Source organism: Odontesthes bonariensis, chromosome 3 (assembly GCF_027942865.1).
Source record: "Odontesthes bonariensis isolate fOdoBon6 chromosome 3, fOdoBon6.hap1, whole genome shotgun sequence".
Lineage (NCBI taxonomy): Eukaryota > Metazoa > Chordata > Actinopteri > Atheriniformes > Atherinopsidae > Odontesthes > Odontesthes bonariensis.
This window is the reverse complement of record NC_134508.1, coordinates 18,972,284-18,988,156: the sequence shown is the minus strand read 5'-3', so window position 1 is coordinate 18,988,156 and position 15,873 is coordinate 18,972,284. Positions and strand designations below refer to the sequence as shown.

At 41.5% G+C, this 15,873-nt stretch overlaps 2 non-coding genes across 2 annotated transcripts; both read right to left on the bottom strand.

Annotated features, from left to right (window-relative positions):
• Window positions 1–8,706: 8,706 nt before the first annotated feature.
• Window positions 8,707–8,799, bottom strand: trnai-uau (transfer RNA isoleucine (anticodon UAU)). Its single transcript is given in 2 exon segments — window positions 8,707–8,742; window positions 8,762–8,799. It is a non-coding gene; the product is annotated as a tRNA-Ile (tRNA).
• A 5,991-nt stretch (window positions 8,800–14,790) lies between these two features.
• On the bottom strand, window positions 14,791–14,884 carry trnai-uau (transfer RNA isoleucine (anticodon UAU)). The gene is made up of 2 exons: window positions 14,847–14,884; window positions 14,791–14,826 (listed from the first exon to the last, which is right to left on the bottom strand). It is a non-coding gene; the product is annotated as a tRNA-Ile (tRNA).
• Between the last annotated feature and the right edge of the window lie 989 nt (window positions 14,885–15,873).

Sequence of the window (15,873 nt, the reverse complement as noted above, 5' to 3'; positions counted from 1 at the left end):
ATGACTGCAGTCATGTTGGCGTTCATATAGAAAAACACATTTGCTGTCATTCTTTAATTTGGGTGATAGACTAACAGAAACACATAAAGCTGAAATTTACATAGTAAACACCCAACAATGTCCTCTGGGGTATGATGGATGGTATCACCTGAAACTTTGCACCAATCAGACAGAAGGAAGGAAACTTTCAGAGGTGAAACATCTTCATGAACTTGGACAGAATCCAAATTCTTAGGACAAAAACTTAGGACTGCTATGACCTTAATGACTGATCTTGTACAGCTTATATCCAAAGAGACTTACATGATTTAACCTCTGTATTTTCAAATGTTGCAGAATGAAGACAAAAAAAAAACCCCTGAATTGTTGACCAACATTTGTTTTTAAAGATTATTGTTGATTTTATTCTGTCTCAAGTTGTGGCTTATTCACAGTATTCCTCCTCAGCAGTTCAGTGCAGGTTATGTAAAGTCTGTCAGAGCAGAAGAAGATTAGAAACAGTTAATGCTGTTTGATATTCTAGTGTTTGTGTTTGACACCGTTTAGTGGAGGGAAGAAAAACTGACTGCCACACAAAAGTCCTTCAAATATCTTCATTAAGGATGATTCATGGGTGCAGCGTTCATATGAAGTAAAACTAAACAACACCAGATTCTTAATTTCACATCTCATTCTCATTTCCTGGTTTTTTATTGAACATTACAGCACGTTATAAAAAAAGACACGGAAAAGCATCAGATAACAACGTCTGCTGCACAACCAACAGGGTTTTTGGATTTAAACTCCTGACAACATTTCCTTGTTTGTTAAAAACAAAAAGCAGCAAAAACCACATTTCAATGTTCTCTGTGCTGTCTCTCATCTTACAGGCTGTTATATGCTTACACTCTGTCAGAGTTAAATTGATTTTCAATACTGAACTTTTAGAAGATGTATTTATATATACATGACTGGATCATTTATGTGGTGTGTAGGTTTATTATTAATCACAATCATGTAGATTTATTAAAGACATATTTGTAACTGCTCAGGTTTTGTTCTTTAACAATGAAACTTTTAGAAACTACTGCAGCTTTCCAAAGCTGTTAAAGTACCATCTCACTGATTTGTCATGTGACTGCTGCAACGTCAGCGGTGTCTGGAACATCAAAACTGCTCAAGTTACAGTTGTAAAGCTTTACAGGTGTGAAGTGGAATTAACCAGTTGGACTGACTTTGAAGATGGGTATCTGAACACTGTTGCGTTAACAATATCACCCTTACTGTCACAGCTGCAACAAATTCAGTATTCTGTTGGAAGTTTCAGACGTGTCTACAGTGGTAGCAGAAATGATGTGTAAAATAATGAGCAACTTTGGCTTAAGTTACTAAAAGCTCGCGGCAGCTTCGGCAGTGATGAGAAGCGCATTTTTCAGCCCATATCTCTAACTTCCAGAGACCCATGCCATTGTGTTTTAGAGGGGACCACTATTATTCAGTTGCTTCTGCACTGGGACAATGAGCATACACTTCCAGGTAAACCAGGAGAACCTTTAAAACCCTTTCAGATATTTTTTCTTTCTTTTTTAAATGTTTTTTTTATTATTACTATTATTATAACAAATATCCAGAAATGAAGATGGCTGGTTTAAGGAGTTTTAAACAACATCCTCCTCAGTACTCAGCATTTTTCCAGATAAATTCATTAGACTGAGCCAGCCCTCTGGCAAAAAAAACCTGAAATATTTCGACATGATGCAGCTGAAAGAGCTGTGATGTCATGTCATTGTTAAGGAAACCTGAAGAAAAACCTGTTGAATTACAGGCTCTTGGATGATACAATTTAATTTGATGCAGCTTAGTAGAAAAAAAGCTTCTTCTGAGTTTTAAAGGCATTCTACCAACAGGATGATATCTACTGTAAACTGGCTCCCATGTTTGTTCTGTCATGTCTGTGGAATGCGGCTATTAGTCAAAGAAAGACTAAATCAAATGTTATAGCTGATCATTTAGAATTCAGATGAGTAAAATATTCCTTATGTGTCTGACACAGACTGCAGAAAGCTTTGTCGGGTATGCTTTTAAGAGTGTTGCATAAGACGGTCGTTCTGAGGCAAAGTTATTGTTTGGTGTTTCATTCAACAGAGGAGAGGGTAAGTGTAAAAACTGTTCATTTTTATTTACTCCAGCACCAAAGCAGCATGTAAAATGTAAATGCAAACATTTTTTTAAACACATCATTTACGAATAATGTCTTTAAAGAACAACACTGTCCCACTGGTTGTCTTTCAGTCCCAACTGTCTGCGTCTCGTCTGGACTGTGTTATTTCTGCAGGTGTCGGTGAGCAGATCTTCTTCTCTGTGTGTCTCTCAGGGTGGCCGCGGGTCCTTAAAAAGTCGTATATCAATTTTCCTGAAAATAAGACCTTAAAAAGTATTAAATTGTCTTAAATTCAGATTGCATGGGTCTTAAAGTGATGGTTCGGAGTAGATTCACCCTAGGGTCATTTGAACCGTGACATCCAGCCAAGTAGTCCACCCGAAGTTTTTTCGATCTTGGCTGAACATCAGCTGAGTTACTGAGTTATCCCGAATAGCTTCGTACAAGCGCTAATGGAACCTAGCAGTATCTCCAAAATTACCACACTAAAATCACATGCCATGACACCAAACTTCTACAGTAGTACAAATATGGTCTGTACTCACAAAACGATGCATTTGGAAGTTTGTAAATAGTCCAGGAGTTTATTATCATCAACACAAGCCTAAAAGCTTCTCTGCTGCTAAAGCTGCGTCGACGTCACTTCCTTGATCTGGGAGCTTCAATGTAAGATGAGGGTTGATCTACTACTGTAGACAACAAAGCAAGGCTGCTCAATTTCTCCATTGATAAAATAAATTCACAACTCTACAACATAAAAAAATCATGTAGAATATAGCATATACTTTGTTGTCTACAGTAGTAGACCGGATGGACCAATGTGAGACCAGGCTCAGTGAGGAGGTGCGTTTGTACAGACAGCTGTAAGAAACTGCAGTGAAACAGCACAGGGAGCACGTAAACTCCCAAAACTGGTGCACAGAGATTGGCAGAACTTTGGGGAAAGAGGGAGAGTTCTGTAAGAAAGTCTGGAAGAAGCTACGGGACAGATACGTGAAGGCAAAGAAGAGGGCAGAGACTCTTTTGATGCCGGGGCTTCAAACCTTCACCTCTATTAACTGAATTAAAAAATTTAAATGATCCGAATACTGCAGCAGTATCATTAATTACAGTGTTCCTGCTCTTGACAGCGGCATTGTTTTCTTCTCCACTTTTGTGGTTGTAGAGTAGCGGTAACCTTCACGTAGCAGCAACACCTCTGTGACGGAGAAAATTGCAACTACTGGCGCATCGACTTGCGCCACTATATATGGCGGGCACGAAATCGTGACGTCATCAACACCGCTCACGCTAGCAGACGCGGCAACCATGCTAGAGCCTTTACAGTATTCTACGAAATGATACAACTCAAACAAAAATGGTCCTGACACGATGGCAAGGGTCCAGTAAATGTGCTCAAGTAAAATAGTAAGTCTACAGCAAGTATTTCGCCCACAACAACACAAAGTCTGCGGCTAAAAACTTTCAGAATTTCTGTCAGAGGCATATTTGTCCGCATATTCTTGATCATAACTTCAGTTAGCATGCATGTATTAGCCCCAACGTGATACCGAAACAGCTCTGGTCTTTTAGCTGATGAATGACATCTTACTTGTTCCAATAGATGCCTGTTTACCCTGTCTGCTGGGGCAAAATAGTCAGTGACTCACTGATGCGTCAAAAGCATCTGCCCCTAGTCTTATGTAAATACTGTTCAGTGTGGTTTGCTATGTCATTATTTATGTATATAAACTAATTGCATTTAGAACAAACTATTTGTTTGGACTTGTATTGCATGTACAAAGCTCTGGTTGTAGAAAAAATGTGTTTGTGCTTCCGTTTCTCTTTGTCACTAATTCTCACAGAGGATCTGGATGTGAGATAAGACAGTCCCAAGTGTAACCTTTCATTAGAGCCTAAGATCATGACTGTATGTTGAAGCGTTCAGGAATGGCAGCCATTTTCCCCAAGGCTCTCCAAATGGCACAGCTTTGGCACGCCTGGTCCTATCCTTAGAGAAACCTTTACAAAATACTCAGTTTTTGTTGTATTACAGTCAAATTTGAAGTGAGACTAGGTAAGACTTCAGGCTGTAGTCCCATTGTGTTTTTCAGTCCGCAGCCCTAGGCTAAAGTCACTTTTAAGACACATATTTAGGAAGAAAAATTTGGCAGACAGAAAAATCCATCTCTTTCACTGTATTCAAGCTCATATTACTTTGTAACAGTAGCACTTACAGAGATTCTGATTGTTGTAGGTGAATATTCAGAGTGTTTTCTTTCAAAAGAGACCTCAACCAGCCTTCTACTCCAAGTGGTTCAAGTACAGCTTTCAATTTACTTTGGGAATGCCTTTTTTAGGAGTTGCAGACAAAAATTGCCCACCTGTTAAGGGGTTAAGTCACCTGGAGAAGGTTAGTAGAACCCACTTTCTGAAGGATACAAGTCGTTTAGGCCATTGGCGTTTAGGCCGCAGTCGTTTAGGCCCCCCTACAGTCGTTTAGGCCAGGCTACCTGAGCAGCTGAAATCTTTATTATTGTACATTCGTTATTATAAGTGTTATGGAATTATTGTCTTAACTCCCTACTAAGATTTTGCTTACCATCCTATTACATCTGATGAGAAGTGAAATAGAGACTTTCAATGTTTGTGCCGGTTTTTCTTCCAGAGGGCTGGCTCAGTCTAATGAATTTATCTGGAAAAATGCAAAGTACTGAGGAGGATGTTGTTTAAAACTTCTCAATTTATGACAACATCAACCAGCCATCTTCATTTCTGGATATTTGTTATAAAAATTCTAATAAAAAAAAAACATTAAAAAAGAAAAAAAAATATCTGAAAGGGTTTTAAAGGTTCTCCTGGTTTACCTGGATTTTTATGCTCATTGTCCCAGTGCAGAAGCAACTGAATAATAGTGGTCCCCTCTAAAACACAATGGGTCTCTGGAAGTTAGAGATATGGGCTGAAAAATGCGCTTCTCATCACTGCCGAAGCTGCCGCCAGCTTTTAGTAACTTAAGACATTTACACATTATTTCTGCTACCACTGTAGACACGTCTGAAACTTCCAACAGAATACTGAATTTGTTGGAAGTTTTGTCGTGTTTTATTCTGTTTTTAACGTAAACTTGCAAGCTTTTCTACGCTAAATAAGTAGCAAAGCTAAACTTAAACTCAGTACAAAATATAAAAAGTTAAAATATTGCCTAATATGCGATGATTATGTGTGAATAAGGTATGCTGAAACCTTAGCATGTCTCATCATGTTCAATTTATCCTTAAAGAAACTCTGTGCTGCTGTGATAAATGGATACAAAGGATGATCCACAATCTACAGAACACTCTGCAGACTTGTTTTTACCTCCTGAACCTCTTTTTGCTGATGACTTTCAATCAACAAATATATGTTTGTTCATGCTTCATTCACAACTACGGAGCCCGGTGGAGATCAAACAATATCTTTTTCAGGGGGTTTCAAGAAAGCGTTCTCTCACTTTTCAAAGTGTGCCCTCGCTTTATTAAATCGTGCGCTCGTCTAAATAAAGCGTGCGCGCGTATACATAAACCGTGCGCTCGTCTTACTAAAACCGTGCGCTCACTGCCCCTCAGTCGTGCCCACATTATATACCTTGTGAGCACAATAAACAAAAGTGTGCCCACGATCTGTAAGACGTGCCCACGACATTCTGTATGGCAACAATAAATCCAAATTGCTTGAAACGTTCGCACGTTGTATTAATTGTGGCCACGAAATCTGTTACCATTACAGTGTGAGCATCTCACCTTTTTAATCTATTTGGAAGTTGCTTGGAATGGAACAGTAAGTGCATTGTGCTATGGCGAATGTATGCCTAAGCAAGTATTATGGGACGAACAGTGTCCCTTAAAGCTATGGTAGGTAATCCTAGAGAGCTAGCAAGAGAGCTAGCAAGATTCGAAAGTGTCCACTCCTCTAAGCTCCACCCCCCCCTCCCCATTCCGTCAGTGCTTCATCCAAAGCCGGTGGAACCGCATGCGCACATGGAGCAGGGAGCCGGCAGAGGGGGGCGCAGGCAGAAAGCAGAGGCATCTGATTGGTTTTTTGTAGGCGACCAATCCGAGATCAGCGCTGATCTCGGATTGGTCAGCTTTTTCTCAGTCCTGCAGCTACCACAGAGGTCTGATTATTTTCGTCCCTTTTTCTAAATACATCTTGTATAGATTTCTCTCAGGATAGACGGACCATTTCACCCAGTATTACAAAATGTGTTTCTGAACAGGATTACCTACCATGTCTTTAATGTAATGTATAATTCAATCAAGTGCTTGGTCTGGACTGTTTGTCAACTGTAACCCTCGTTCTTGCATTATGCCTGTGCAAAAATCAAATACATCGATGTCGCATGGTATGGAGTCGAGGAAGGTGCATTTCCACTTGCAGACGGTCAGATTGGCTTCATCGAGAGGAAAGAGATGATCTTCAGCCCCCCACAGATGCGGAGCCAGGTGCATTATATCCGGTATTCCAGCCGGAACACCTGGGTTTCTGGACGGACGGATGCGATGTGCATTCCATGTGTCTTGGATGCTGTTCAATTCATCCTGGGAAAAAAATTAACGAATGCAAATAAATATTTTAGGATTTTCATTTGGCTACAGCCCTGACTTGGGCGCCTTACAAGGCAGCCTTGAGAACAGGTGAGGGTGTGTGAAGTACTTTGAGTCAACTAGAATCATGATGATGCCATGACTGGACGCCAAGGTTGAAAGAATATTCTTGTATTCCATACCTAGCCCATGGTAAACCCTGATTAAGTCCATTTCAAAATGGTGAAGAATCATATCCTGCTGGTAAATTTGGCTCATGATGTTATGAGAGTGTGGAATCGTGGCCACGCTTTGCTTACTTGTGCTAATTTTAATTAGGCTATACATTTCTTAAATAACGTTAACACGTTTTGTGAATCATGACCACGCTTTAGTAAATTGTGGTCACGAGGTATATAACTTTGTTACTACAACGAGAGCAAGAAACTACTAAATCGAGCGCACGATTTAGGTAAACGTGCGCACGTTGTATTTCAACGAGAGCACGTTTTGGTTAAATGAGCGCGCACTTTACAAAGTGAAGACACGTTTCAGTAAATTGTGCTCACGAGGGATATAACGTTAGTACGACTGTATTACAGCGAGTACACGACATTAGTAATTCGAGCGCACGATTTAGGTAAACGTGCGCTTGCTATATTTTAAGGAGAGCACGGTTTGGTTAAATGAGAGCGCGCTTTTTAAAACGGGTGCACGCTTTCTCGACACCCCAATATATTTCACCTTAAGACTCAAGGGGCTCCGTACACAACACATACACCTGATCTCACAGAAACCAGGCTGTCTGATGGAGCATGCACACACAGACACACAGATTACACTGTATCTGTGGTTGATACTGAGTTACCTTGATACCTTGGTGGTGGACCTGATTCAACCTAAAGGTCCGGTGGTTTAGGAGATCCTTCTAATTTGAACCTGGGGAAAGAGAAAGAGAAATTGTTAGTTAATAAAAATCAGTCTCTAGTGGGTCCTCTTATAAACTTTGAGGTAGCACTTTATGACGTCAATGCACGTCAATGACGTCCATTGACGTCAATGGTAGTTAATGCACGTCATCGCTCGTTAAACAACGTCATTATATGTCACGGCGAAAGTTTATATAGGACCCAGAGATCAACAGCTGTGTGTCGGGAGGTTGTGGCTCCCCTCCCTCAGGGAGCAGGTTGAGAGGCGATGGCAGATGGGCGCTGAGTCTCGGCTGCCAGGGCAGCAGTCAGGCTCTTTCCATGCGTACAGTATGAGGCTGTAGCTGTCCATCTGAGCTTGTCATACATATGTTAAAGCCTGGTGAAGATTCATTTTTATGTCTGATCTTTTAAAATGTTATGGCACGTTGATGATCAGGGGAAAAAAAAGTGTGCACTTCCCTTTTCAAATGAATCTTGCAGAATCAGATCATTTGTAGCCATTACAATAAAACCTTTGCTTCTCAAACACCACTTATCAGATCTATTTTAACCAGACCCAATTGTATTGGCCGTTTGTCAAACACATGAAACAAAACTTAAATTAAAGCAAATCAAACGAACACTTCAGGCACCATGGGCAGGTAATGTACGCAGGCAAGACATAGTCCAATTTCCAGGCAGAAGTTTTGAGTTGAGGCTGGTTTCTTTTTTGTTCCAGAAGAGCAAACAACATGGTCCTTCTCGCACTGGTAAAAAACCATATGCCCATCACCCAGGTGCCTACACAGATCACCACCTACTTCCTGCCTATATACAGGTGTGCCTATGCCCTTTACTGCCCCCAAGTGTTCAAATCATATCAGTAAATACATCAAAGAAAAAGACTAAACCTATAAAGCAAAGTAATTAACTAAACAAATAACTAGACAATAATATTAGCAAAATATCAATAATTAATTTAGAAGGCTTATCTCCATAGCTTTACTTGCTCTATAGCTTACCTATTTGACTTCTAATCACAATCTGCACTGTTATTATCATGTCTCTGACCAGCTCTAATATTGTAACTTCAAGAACTTATCACCAGATATGCTCCAGGTGAGGCTTGAACTCACAACCTCAGCATTGCTCTACAGTGTCTGTCTTATAAGTACTGTGCGCTGACCAATTGCACCACTGGAGCATTTCATTAAGCTATAAAATACAAGTTGTGTGTGATATTATTACCTACTTATACCTAGTTACCTCGGTACCTTGGTGGTTGACCTGATTCAACCTAAAGGTCTGGTGGTTTAGGAGATCCTTCTCATTTGAACCTGGGGAAACAGAAAGAGAAATTGTTAGTTAAGAAAAATCAGTCTCTAGTGGGTCCTCTTATAAACTTTGAGGTAGCACTTTATGACGTCAATGACGTCCATTGACGTCAATGGTAGTTAATGCACGTCATCGCTCGTTAAACAACGTCATTATACGTCACGGCGAAAATTTATATAGGACCCAGAGATCAACAGCTGTGTGTCGGGAGGTTGTGGCTCCCCTCCCTCAGGGAGCAGGTTGAGAGGCGATGGCAGATGGGCGCTGAGTCTCGGCTGCCAGGGCAGCAGTCAGGCTCTTTCCATGCGTACAGTATGAGGCTGTAGCTGGAAGCGTCTGCTCCGCACTCGCAAGTCCGATGCTTGTGTTGTGGACAGGAGCCCCCGTAATTGGTTGCGTCTTGTTCTCGGTGCTCTCATGTCCTACTGATCCCTGAGTACGTGTGTTAATTCCAAACACACGGTGATTGGTCAAAAGATCATCTGGAGTCCTTCAGACCAAATCTGTCACTCCACAGTCCCAAGCGAGAAAGGAGGGGCCCACAGTGACACCCATCCCGGGTGCTTCACTGGGGGTAAAGACAGAAAATTTCTCCTCCCCAAGCACGAGGGCCACGGGAAGCATCCAGATGCTCCATCAGCTTTTTGGAGCATCTGGATGCTTTTCGCGTTTGCCCTTGTTGCACCCTCAAGTAGACATGACTCTGTGTTATACTTCTGGCAACTTTATTTGTCCCGGTTCGGTTTTACATGTGTTTTTCCAGACGAGCTGACACAGACACACGGAAGGCAGACGCACGTAAAACGTAAAACAAAACAACACCTCCGCTACACCGCGGCGGCTGATGACATCACACGCACAACAGCGCAAAACACAGAAATGCAAACCAAATGGTACACTTTATCTCTAGGTCTCAACACCCTCCCCCACTAAATTAAATGTTGCCAAACATTTTCTTAATCTCTTAACTATAGAACACTTTGTGAAAAGGTAAGTAAACAACAGGTATGACAACACATTTTTTCTTTCAGGATGAAATAAGGTCCTTCTCTGTCATTTGAGCACTTTATAGACTGTTTTCTTTTCTCTTTTTTTTTTTTTTTACAGTGGAGGCTTTACCAACCATCAGTGAGGTGGAACTGTACTGAAAATACAGAGAAGTTAAAGTTACATTTTTATAAATTTTATATCCCCAGATTTTTTTCATTCTGAAAAGTAACATTTGTTACAGTATATCATCTGTCCTCATAATTACTTTCATAAAAAGCCAAAAAAAAGACCAGACTTTATCATGTTGATATTTCAATTTCAACCTGCAGGTTAACAATGTGAGTGACTTAAAGTGTGGAAACAAGTCCACGGAAGTTTTTCTTTTAATAATATGTCAACTATTTGCAAGTAGGGCCCACAGTTAGTGTCCTTGCTGTATGACCAGGTAAGACATCTGATTCTCACATGTAGATGGAAAATTTAATGTTGCATTATGCCCAGTATTAATCAGACATGTTTGTTTATGTTCCAGACAGGATAGTGAATGCTTTTGAGCACAGTCCACTGTGTGGTTGTACAGGTCACGACTTAACTGAATATATTCCAACAGCAAAGACAATCGCTTGTCTTCCTGCATCCAAACGCAGAACAAAATAGATGTTTGATCTGTAAAATCTGATGAAATGGACAGAATCCATGAGAGTTGTTTGATCTGGCAAAGGGGCCACAGTGAAACTTTTCTACATTTTGCTGAGTAGGAATGTAAAAGCATGTTGTTCAGAAAGTGGGTTCTACTGACCTTCTCCAGGTGACTTAAGTACAAGCAAGCACTGCAAACCTTTCTCAGAAGAGGAAGCGTACTGAGATGGCCTGTCCTTCTCATCCTCCTTCGGTATTTGCTGAGCCTGGTCCACAGGCCTTCAGCCACCATCCCACCTGAAGAACTCCCAGCAGTGTCATCTGTGGCCTGCAGCCTTCCAGGTCTCCGCTACAGGACGACGGCCCTCTCAAGATTCACAACCACTCGGTGGAGGAGTGTGTTAAAGAGGCCAGGGTACAGTGGGCTCAATAAAGCATCACAACAGATTGATAAATTGAGGTTTGGGTGCAATCTACTAATTGATCAGAGGTTTTGTGTTCTTTGCAGGGATCATATTGTACCACCAGATGGCGCCACATAGCTGAAAGCTGTCTGATCTGAGTGTCATTCCTTACATCATGTAAGACCCAAGCGAGACACAACACAGCAGTTTCCACATGTGGAACATTCTGTGTTTTCTCCTTTTTCTGTAACCTAGGAGCTGGTAAATAGTTATAGTTAAGTATCTGTAGCCCACGCTCGTGCATGTCAACACGTTCATACACATATAATATCGTGCGCTCACAAACAGGCTTTGATGGCCAGCTGGGCGCTGAGTCTCGGCTGCCAGGGCGGCAGTCAGGCTCTTTCCATGCGTACAGTATGAGGCTGTAGCTGTCCATCTGAGCTTGTCATACATATGTTAAAGCCTGGTGAAGATTCATTTTTATGTCTGATCTTTTACAATGTTATGGCACGTTGATGATCAGGGGGAAAAAAAGTGTGCACTTCCCTTTTCAAATGAATCTTGCAGAATCAGATCATTTGTAGCCATTACAATAAAACCTTTGCTTCTCAAACACCACTTATCAGATCTATTTTAACCAGACCCAATTGTATTGGCCGTTTGTCAAACAAATTAAACAAAACTTAAATTAAAGCAAATCAAACGAACACTTCAGGCACCATGGGCAGGTAATGTACGCAGGCAAGACATAGTCCAATTTCCAGGCAGAAGTTTTGAGTTGAGGCTGGTTTCTTTTTTGTTCCAGAAGAGCAAACAACATGGTCCTTCTCGCACTGGTAAAAAACCATATGCCCATCACCCAGGTGCCTACAAAGATCACCACCTACTTCCTACCTATATACAGGTGTGCCTATGCGCACTACTGCCCCCAAGTGTTCAAATCATATCAGTAAATAAATCAAAGAAAAAGACTAAACCTATAAAGCAAAGTAATTAACTAAACAAATAACTAGACAATAATATTAGCAAAATATTAATAATTAATTTACAACAGGTGTCTTCAACGTTTTTCAGGCCAGGGACCCCCAAACTGATGGAGAGTTGGAGCAGGGACCCCCTACTATTTATATGGCATACAATTGTGTTTTATATTTAACGGGGCCTAGTGCCGTGTATAAACATAGGTCCTCTGTTATTGTACATTCAATACTAAGCTATTCAAATAATACACAAGTTAATATATTCATGTTTTTATTTTAAACATGTGCAAGGTACAGGGTGGCAGTGCCACTGCCATTTATAAACAAACATCTTGCATACAACACTGAGCTATTCAAATAATCCACAGATTTTAACTTTAACCCCCTGGAGTCTAAGGCTTTTTCAGAAACTTTGAGGCAGTTGTCACCACCTTGACATTTTTAATTATTTCAACTAACTGTAAACATCAATGCAAAAGTGACATATATGGTTGTGTTCTGAAAAGCCTAACAAAAAACAATATGACATTGAAGTGAATGTAATACAAACAAGTTTTATTTAAATTGAGGGGAAACACAACTGTACAAAAAAACAAGTTTTAGAGGTCTTCAAACAGTGCAAGAAAACACACTATAAATATATCTAGCCAAGACTTTTGAAGGTTGAACCTTGTAAACAAAAGTGTTGGCTGCATAAAAGTAAAAAGTGCAGTCAGAAATGTTTTTTTTGTTTTCACACAAACTGTAAAAAAGTAATTGTAACTCAAGACAGTGTCTCTGTTAGTTGAATACTAATTAGATGGGTGTGTAACACCCCTGATTCCCCCCCCCCCTGTCACTCTCCATGTGATAATTGTCTGTCACTGGCAGGACATTGCTGCCTTCCCCCACATGCTGGCTGAGGCTGCGGCTACACAAAAACGTTTTTCACTGTAAACGATACTTTTTCTTATCGTTTCGGAGCCGGCGTTCCCACTACCCCAAAACGATAGTTTTTGAGAACGGGTTCCAGAGTGGGAAAGTTTGAAAACGAGGCCGTTTCGTTTCCATTATTACAGCGAAAACGTTTTTGCGTCAGTCAAACGTTGACGCTGTGAGACTTCTCTATTGTCTCACAGTGTGGCGTGACACAGTGGCGTGTGTACTGCATCGTTTCATCGTTTTCATCCGTTTTCGTCTGGACCTGAGTCTTTACCGCAGCGTTGCTGTGTGGTTGCAAGAATTTTCGTACCCGTTTTAAAAAAAAAACTCGTTTCGTTTCCGTGTAGCCGTAGCCTGAATGGGGCATGTTCTCACCTGTGAATAGCCACTCAATCACCTGGTACTTTACATGTGAATAGTGATAGGTGTGGCCTAGGAAGCTGCTGCAGTCTGAGACTACAGAAAATCCAAAGATTTTTGTTCACTCTCTTTAAAAAGGGCCACCTATATAATTTATTTAATATATATATATTTGAAAACTAGAAGTTTCAAGGTTTTTAATGGTGTCACTTATATGTTTGAATGACAAAAACTCACAGAGTTACAGATGTGTTTTTGGAGATGTGTAAAAAAATCCTGCCGGCGGGATTTAGACTCCAGAGTGTTTGCATGTAGATGGGACAATGAATCCTCAAACCATCTGTGGATGGCACATGTTTGCACACAATTTGTGAGAAAAAAACTGGAAAAAAAAATAAAAAAAAATAAATTTTTTTTTTTTTTTTTTTAAATCGTCTAATCAACCAAAGATTTCGCGACCCCCCTGCAGTACCTCCGCGGACCCCCTGGGGGTCGCAGACCCCCTGTTGAAGACCTCTGATTTAGAAGGCTTAGGTGCCGTTTACACATACCCGGGTATTTTGAAAAACGAAGACCTTTCCCTTCGTTTGTGCCTTTCGTTTACACACAAACGGAGTTTTTTCCTCCGAAAACGAAGCTAAAAAAAAACTCCGGCAAAAGTGGAGATTTTTTAAAAACTCCGTTTAGCGTTTGTGTGTAAACTGGTTGAAAGACGAAAACGGAGTTTTCAGAATGGAATGCGGAGTTGTCGTCATAGTACAGAGCCCCGCCCGTATCCACCATAGTGGCAGGATAACGCCATTCATTGTTTATCTGGCAAGCATGGAGGTACTAGCAGCATTTATTTTGTTGAGAGCTATACTCGCTTGTGTGATTTTGAAAATTACAGTCATACAAAGTATTGAACAACAAAGGCACATTACGGCGCGGAGGGCAACAATTGCGGAGCTTCTGTTGGCAGACAGAGCCCGGCCATACCACCGCCAGCGACGGCGATTCTGGATTAGACCCGGACGGACTGCTTTATGGTGGGAAAATTTTGAAAATGGCTTTGTTGTCCCGGAGGAATGGAGGGAAAATTTCAGGATGTCACGATTTTCACTCCTTTCCCTAGCAGAACTGCTACGCCCGCACATCCAGGGTGAGAGTACTCACATGCGCGCTTCTGTTGATGTTGTGAAGAAAATTGCCTGTCAGCGGTTCTCTATTAGGCTTCTGATTGGCTTGTGTGGAATTCTCATTGTTCTAACACTGCCACCGTCAGGCTTGGCGTAATTTAACAGCTCCTGATAGCGTATTTCTCCGGATCAATGTAGACGGGGTTTTTTTTAAAAACGGGGCTGTGTGCACGGGTTTTTTTTTTAAAACGAAGGTTAGAAAATATGCGTTTTTCAAAATACCCGGGTATGTGTAAACGGCGCCTTAGAGGTTTAGAAGGCTTATCTCCATAGCTTTACTGTGCTCTATAGCTTACCTAATTGACTTCTAATCACAATCTGCACTGTTCTTATCATGTCTCTGACCAGCTCTAATATTGTAACTTCAAGAACTTATCACCAGATATGCTCCAGGTGAGGCTTGAACTCACAACCTCAGCATTGCTCTACAGTGTACTGTCTTATAAGTACTGTGTGCTAACCAATTGCACCACTGGAGCATTTCGTTAAGCTATAAAATACAAGTTAAGTGTGAGATTGTTACCTACTTATACCTAGTTACCTCGGTACCTTGGTGGTTGACCTGATTCAACCTAAAGGTCTGGTGGTTTAGGAGATCCTTCTAATTTGAACCTGGGGAAACAGAAAGAGAAATTGTTAGTTAAGAAAAATCAGTCTCTAGTGGGTCCTCTTATAAACTTTGAGGGAGCACTTTATGACGTCAATGCACGTCAATGACGTCCATTGACGTCAATGGTAGTTAATGCACGTCATCGCTCGTTAAACAACGTCATTATACGTCACGGCGAAAGTTTATAACTAGGACCCAGAGATCAACAGCTGTGTGTCGGGAGGTTGTGGCTCCCCTCCCTCAGGGAGCAGGTTGAGAGGCGATGGCAGATGGGCGCTGAGTCTCGGCTGCCAGGGCAGCAGTCAGGCTCTTTCCATGCGTACAGTATGAGGCTGTAGCTGGAAGCGTCTGCTCCGTACTCGCAAGTCCGATGCTTGTGTTGTGGACAGGAGCCCCCGTAATTGGTTGCGTCTTGTTCTCGGTGCTCTCATGTCCTACTGATCCCTGAGTACGTGTGTTAATTCTAAACACACGGTGATTGGTCAAAAGATCATCTGGAGTCCTTCAGACCAAATCTGTCACTCCACAGTCCCAAGCGAGAAAGGAGGGGCCCACAGTGACACCCATCCCGGGTGCTTCACTGGGGGTAAAGACAGAAAATTTCGCCTCCCCAAGCACGAGGGCCACGGGAAGCATCCAGATGCTCCATCAGCTTTTTGGAGCATCTGGATGCTTTTCGCGTTTGCCCTTGTTGCACCCTCAAGTAGACATGACTCTGTGTTATACTTCTGGCAACTTTATTTGTCCCGGTTCGGTTTTACATGCGTTTTTCCAGACGAGCTGACACAGACACAAGGAAGGCAGACGCACGTAAAACGTAAAACAAAACAACACCTCCGCCACACCGCGGCGGCTGAT